The 7,489-nt window shown below is 32.3% G+C and overlaps 1 pseudogene; it reads left to right on the top strand.

Moving 5' to 3' along the window:
• The first annotated feature begins 6,614 nt into the window (after positions 1-6,614).
• On the top strand, positions 6,615-6,852 carry LOC129061733 (transmembrane protein 258-like; annotated as a pseudogene).
• Positions 6,853-7,489: the final 637 nt, after the last annotated feature.

Raw genomic sequence — 7,489 nt, 5'->3', positions numbered from 1 at the left:
AAGGCTCTGTATATTTCAATTAAGTCTATTAAATCTAGAGCATCATTCAATGTCACATTATCCTTGATTCTTTGTTTGGAAGATCTACCCATTGTTGATAATAGATTGTTAAAATCCCCTACTATAACTGTGTTGTTGTCTATACCTTTCTTGAAGTCCTCCAAGATGTTCCTTATACATAGGGTTCTCCTATTTTGGGTGCATATATGTTTACAATGTTTAAGTTGTGATGGATTCTATTCTTGAGAATTATGGTGTCCTTCTGTTTCTCTTTTAATGGCCTTTGTTTTGAAATCTATTTTGCCTGATGTAAGTATTGCTACCCCCAATTTTTTTCATGTCCATCTGCTTGGGATATTTTTTTCCATCCCTTCACTCAATCTGTGTAGATCTTTTGTTCTGAGAGGGGCCTTTTGTAGATAGCATATAGGTGGGTAATGTTTTCTTATCCATTCTGCTACCCTATGTCTTTTGATTTAAGCATTTACACTTTAGGTTATTGTTGATAGGTACTTATTCATTGCAATTTAATCCATTTTTTCTTGTGTTCTGCTCTCTCTTTCTTCATTTTCTTAAAGCTGTCCTTTTAGCATCTCTTGCAATGCTGGTTTGGTGGAGATGTATTTTTTTAGCCTTTTTTTGTCTAAGAAAGTCCTTATTTTTCTTTCCATTAAACTGAGAGCCTTGCTGAGTAGAGTAGTTTTGGTTTCAGGCCTTTGATTTTCATTACTTGGATTATTTCTTGTCATTCCCTTTTGGCTTGTAGTGTTTTCGTTGTGTAGTCAGCTGATAACCTTTTTGAGCTCACTTGTATGTTATTTTTTGTTTCTCCCTTGCTGCCTTTAAGATTCTTTGTCTTTAAATTTTGCCACTTTAATTAATATGTATTTTGGAGTGAGCCTCTTTGGGTTCATCTTGATTGGGACCCTCACTGCTTCTTGGGACTTTCTTGACTTGTTTTCTCATCATGTTAGGGAAATTTTCTGTCATTACTTCTTCAAGTAAGTTTTCTAACTCTTGCTTCTCTTCTCCTTCTGGTATCTATATGATATGGATATTATTATGTTTATTGTTGTCCTGCAGCTCCTTTAAACCCTTTTTACTTTTTGAGTCTATTTTCATTTTGTTACTTTGATAATTTTTTTCTACCTTGTTCTCCAGATCACTGATTCGATCCTCTGCTCTATCTACCTCTCTTGATTCCTTTTACTCTGTTCTTGATTTCAAATATTGTATTCTTCATTTCCTCTTGGTTCTTATTGTTAGTTTCTATGTCCTTTCTCATGCTGATGTAGTTTGCAGTAAATTCCTTTTAACTTCCCTGGAGTTCTTTGTAGTTTTCACTGAGCTCATTGAGCAGCCCTATAACCATTGTTTTGAACTCAATGTCTGATAGTTTACTTGCCTCTGTTTCACTTAGCACTCTTTCTGGTGATTCCTTGTTTCCTTTTGATTAGGGGTTGTTCTTTTCCTCCCCATTTTAGAAGATTCTTCTTGTTTGTTCTGCTTCTTAGATTGATCTGCTTTGACTCTCTGTCTTCATGGTGTAACATTATGTGGTGGGAGACCTTTGGGATTCAGTGACACAGTCTCCACGATTTCCTGAACTTGATGCTCTTTGGATGTCTCTAGTGCAATTTATGAGGGCTCTCTGGTTGTAATTGAATTTTGGTTGTTGATGGATCATCCTTTGGTGGGTCCTTCCCTCCAGGTAGCTAACTGAGAGTCCCCCTGCCCATCACATCTTATTTGCTATTGTATAGGTGCTGCCAGAACAAAACCAAACAGCCCAGGAAACAAGCACATACCTGCCAAAATACCCCCCCACACACACACAATCATACTATCAACAGCAAATGAGCCAATATTAATAAAAGTGTAAAGAGATTAAGACTATTATAAGAAAAGAAAAATAAATATGAGATGGCTTTCTGAAATAAAAATGATTATGAGAAGGTAGAGAGAAGAACAATAATAAGAGTAGGGAATAGAGACAAGGCAAATAAAGAAAATAAACTTATATCACAAATAAAAAAAGGGAGGGAAAAAGACAGAATAGAGTAAAAAAATAAGCATATAATATTAGATTTAAACAGAAATTTAAAAATACATATAGATCAAGAGAAAAAAATAAGAACCAAATTGGAGAAAAAGATCCACCACAGCACTATCAACAACAAATGAGCAAAGATTAATATAAGTGGGATTGGAAAAAATAGGGAAAAAAAGCGTAACAGATACTGAGAGGAAAGAAAAGTGATTTTGAGAGGATAGACCGAGACGGAATATTAATAGTAAGAAATGTAAATCTAGCTAAAACATTGAAAAATTAAAATTTAAAATTCAAAAAATAATGGACAGTTGTAGGACAAATGGATTAGGAGGGGGGAATGATAAAATTTCAAATTTGAAATACAAAAATAGTGAAGATATAGAAATAATATTGAAGAAATGCAACAATCACCACCATATCCATAGCTAACAAGCAAAAGCTGATAAAGATATAGAGAGAATAAGGGTATTTTAAGGGAAAAATAATGTGAGATGACTACTGACTAGAAAAATGGTTTTTAGAGCTAGAGAGGGGAGAAATAGCATTAGTGCAGAACGGAATCAAGTTGTAACAAGAGAAAAAATAAAATTTAAAATAAAAATAAAAAGAAAGCAAAATGGAGTAAAAGAAAGGAGGCACAAAATATGAGATTTGAAATAAACTATTATATAAAAACTAGTGACTAATGGGCACAAACTTGAAGGTCAAGAAATAAATGTTAAAAAGTTATGCAGGAGAGAAAATAATGCAGATCATGAGGAAGACTGCAGTGGAATTTTTTTCAGTAGAATCTAGTGTTTATCACTGTTTTTTTCCTTTCTGCATCCACCCTTGACGATATCAGAAGGTTTCCCAGTCCGGCCTTAGGCAGCCTATTTGAGACTACCAGTGATCCACAATCTGTGGCTGTTTCCTTTAGTTGTTAACCTGATCACCCTGCACCCAGCAGTCAAGCCTAAGCACCACAGGGTGGGACAGAGCAATTCCTGCGGTGAGGCTATTGCTTCCCCTCAGGCTGATGTCACTTGGAAAGGGCTGCTTTACCTGAGAGAGATGGCTCCTGCAGTATGGCGGATGATGCAGCACAAAGATCCTGGCATCTCTATTCCTTCAGTTCTCTCCCCAGAGCCACCAACTCGACTTTCCTCAAGCATCTCTGCCCTCACTTTGCTATAGCCCAGGGTAAGTGGCTGCAAATGAAATTTTGTGTGTTGGCCCTCTAAGAGGCTTGTGTGTCCAGCCATCTCTCCCTGTCAGAAATTCTGCTGCTTTTCACAGTTGGAAGTTATTTAGGTTCTTTTCTTACTCCAGTGTTGCAGGCTAGGGAGCCCATCTTGAGGATCAGACCACACCCTTCTCAGGGGAAAACCTCCAAGCCACTGAAATTTACCTCTAGCACTTCAGCTGCTATGCATGGGAGCCTAGCTAACCCTCTCATGATTCCTATGCTCTTTGTACCAGTCACATTGTGGTGAAATGTTTTTTTCTCTCTGTCCATGGTTATAAGGTTTCTCTCCAGCTATTTGGCTATTCAGAATGATTTCTCTATAATTTAGTCCCAAATTGGTCCTGAGAGTGGGTTAATGTAGCTTCCACTTACTCCTCCACCATCTTGGATCCTTTGCCAGTGTTTTATGTTTAACAAAAGTAAAATAAGACATTAAGACCAAATATATTTTCAATGTTTATACATATTTCATGGATCCTAAAAGAAGACATGCTCTCTAATGTATAGGTTTATATCATATTTGTTTATATTATATATGTTATTTTTATAAATATTATCAACTGAGACTGAAAAAGGTAAATTAAAATTGGTAATTACTGGTCTGTGACTCCTCTCATTTCCATTATAAAAATGTTGTTTCTAGGTTTTATATATTTAAAGTATATATTCACAAGTGTTATGCTTGCCTTTTTTAGTTGTAGCCTTTTACTTAAGAACATGCACCTATTTCCTTAATTTTACCTTAGTTGATGACATTCTACTTTAATTGCTTACATTTGCCTAATACGTGTTGCCCATAATTTTATTTTTAATGTTTCTAATCAAATGTGTTTCTTATAAATAATGAAAATTTAACTTTTATGATTTAGTTTGAATAAGTTTTAATTCTTTTTAATTCCTTTAATGTTCCTTTAATTCCTTTATTTCCATAATATGATCTGTTATGACATTATTTTATTTTCTTAGTTACTGATTTTCATTTGAAATTTTGTTCTCATTGATTAGCTTCATACTTATATATTATATATTACATTGTTGTCATCATTAGGCAATATACATTCTTTTCTTATTATAAGCAATAATAAAATTAACTTATGACTTCTTCCTCCCAACACCCAATTTTTTTGATAGTATTATTTTCCTTGATGTTTGCACCTGCATGTGTAAACATGCTTTTACTTGTAACAGTTACTTATCACTTGGATATTACTGAAGAATATTAAAGCATCAATTGTTTTGCAAAGACATTGCTAGCACAAATGTTATTCTGTAAAAGTAATTTGAAATATTTTCTTGGTATTTGTATATATATATTTTTTGTATTTCTCTTTATACTTACTGGTTTACCTTTTACTGCAATGTTTCTAATTGTGAATTTTTAAATTGATCATATGAAACACATTTTTATCTTAAGACTCATGCCCTATTGATGTTGTCATTATCTCTTTCATCTCATTTCATTTTTAAAATATCTTTATCTTAAATGCCCTTTGATCTATATTGAAACTGTTTATCTTTTTGAAATTTATATTTTAAAATCTTTTTTATTTCTGAATTTTTAACTGAGGATATACTTAATTTTGTCTTTCTAGAATGTTAATTTTATGTTTGGTTGTCCAGTATAAAATTTTTTATATTCATTGAGTTTTAACATTTTACTTTGTTTTTTTCAGCTATAAAATATGTATATTTTTAAAAATTATACCTTCATACACAGTATAATAATTTTTACTACTATTTTTATTTTATATCAATCAAATTTTAGATATGTTATTATATAATCTTTATATTTTGCTACCTAAAATTTTTGGATGCTGCATTTGCAATGTGATGAATGTTGATGCTATATTACCATTTCAAGTAATTTATACCTTTTTGAGTATGAACTTAATTTAAACAAAGTTCTTTCATTTGTCAAGTTGAATTTCAATGCATTCAGGGTTATTAAAGTATCATTTCTGCCAGGTTTTCCACTTGTTCAGAGTCATAAATTCAGATTTTGAAAGGTAAGATAGAGTGATGTGAAGAAATAACCACAGAAAGTAGCAGATATATTCAGTTTTCAGACACAACTGTGGCAGCCATCCTGGATAAGAGATTAGAGTCCAATCTAGGAAGTATTAAGAAGAAAGAGTATGAAAAGTAGAGTGTCTGTCCAGGAACAGTGCCAGCGGTATTTCCTCAAACCAGTGCTGATTTTAATTGTTCTATTTGAACACATATCAAGCCAGAATCTCTTGCTCTGGGCTCCTTTTAAATTTATGAGTCTATCGTTTTTACTTACTACTACAAATTTTGGCAGATGCAAATCACATTATGTTTACTACTTCACTTAGCAATCTATCTGAAAACATTTGTTATACTATTAAAATAAGTTAATTTAAAAAATTTTAGCCTTAGGCAAAATTTATGACTTGGATTTAGGAATTGTGTTAACAAAAATACAATTTAGATTCAATTTGATGTTATATTTAAAATTGTGAGTTAGACCTGGCTGGTGTGGCTCAGTGGATTGGGTGCCTGCCTGCAAACTAATGGGCCATGGGTTTGATTCCCAGTTAGGGCACATGCCTGGGTTGCAGGCCAGGTTCCCAGCTGGGGGTGTGTATGAGAGGCAGGCACATATTGATGTTTCTTTTCTTCTCTCCCTCTCTTCCTCTCTCTAAAAATAAATAAAATCTTTAAAAAAATTAAAGAAAATAAAATTGTATGAGTTAAATGTGAGAATAATACAAATATATTCTAGTTAATAAACCTATTTTACTATAAAGAAATGCATTTATACTATTAATAATGCTGACAGCATTATATTCTACTATTGAAATATATTAAAACTCATTGAACTAATTTCCAAGTATAAGGCAATGTGGTAATAGCCAATATTTCCTTATTAAAAGCAGTAAGTTACAGCTTAGTATGTTATGTTTATCTAAATATGCAAATGTGTTTGTGTAAAGTTATTATAAATTTTATAGTGGAATATTATATAGTCATTTAGAATTATTTTAAATAATTTTTATAATGTGTGAAAGAGGCACATTTTAAAATTATGTACATAGGTTGAATTTAAATATGTAAAGAAAAATTCCCAAAGAAAATAAATTTTTAAAAAAAACCTGTGATGGTGTTTTAAGTGTACTTTTCCAAAATTTTTTATAATCATTTACCTTATTATATTTATTCTGATACTGCGAAATTTTTTAATAAATTTGTTAAATGCTGAACAATGCTTATTTTTTTTTCTGGGAAATGTCTGCATTTTATTGTTGATTGACTTATAGGAATGGAATTACTGTGTTAAAAGTATACATTTGTTATCCTGTTCTCTACAAAATGGAGCTTGAGGCCGTAAGCAGAGACACTAGGACAATGAAACCTGGTGTCTTTCCCCAACTGACCACATGGCCTTTGGCCTTTGGCATGTTCTTCACCACCTAGTTGTCATTTATGAGGTCATCTCCACCAAGTACTCTCAGGATAGCTACAAAAAGCTTCTCATATCCTTCATGGCCTTGCTCTTAATGGGCTTTGGGGTCCTCCTCCAGTGCTCTGGCTTAGCATCTACCTATGAGAGCCCAAGGGTTCCAAACAAGTGCTTTCAAGGAATCCCCACCTTAGCCAATTAAGTTTTTTTTACAATTGCTGTCAGTTTCACAATAAGGACAGATGTGTAGCCATCAAACAAATAATAAACTAATTAATTTTTTAAAAGCATTAATTTTTTAAATAAAACATATTTAGTAAAATTTGTTTCAGTGTTTAGAATATAACATTTGAATTAAGTATATTTTTAGAGTTTGGATATCTTAACTTTACAAAAGTATAAAACTCCAATTATAAAATAGAAATGGAAACAGAGTTTACTTCATAAATGATACTTATTAAAGACAATCTTGTAATTAATGAAAACTAGTGGGCTACATCAGAGCAGAAAGCTGAGCCTAAAATGGTTTCTTTTGACATTTTTTGGTGTTTCTTTTCCTGCTGTGTGGTTTTTGCATTTTATGAGCTAAAGAAATTTTTCATATTTAAAAGAAGCCATTGTATAAGGAGTGATAGACTATTATGAAAATAAAACAATAAAATACCAAAAGAAATTATTAAAAAGGGATAGAGGTCACATGTTTAAAAATACTTTAATACCCGGTCTCTAGTTGAAAAAGTTGCTTGCAGTGATTGTATTGTACAGGTTAACTTCCTTTTATTAA

The sequence above is a fragment of the Pteronotus mesoamericanus genome, unplaced genomic scaffold (assembly GCF_021234165.1).
Source record: "Pteronotus mesoamericanus isolate MK-2021 breed Mesoamerican mustached bat unplaced genomic scaffold, CSHL_Meso_final scaffold_651, whole genome shotgun sequence".
Taxonomy (NCBI): domain Eukaryota; kingdom Metazoa; phylum Chordata; class Mammalia; order Chiroptera; family Mormoopidae; genus Pteronotus; species Pteronotus mesoamericanus.
The sequence above is the reverse complement of the archived record's forward strand: the minus strand, read 5'-3'. Positions and strand labels throughout refer to the sequence as shown.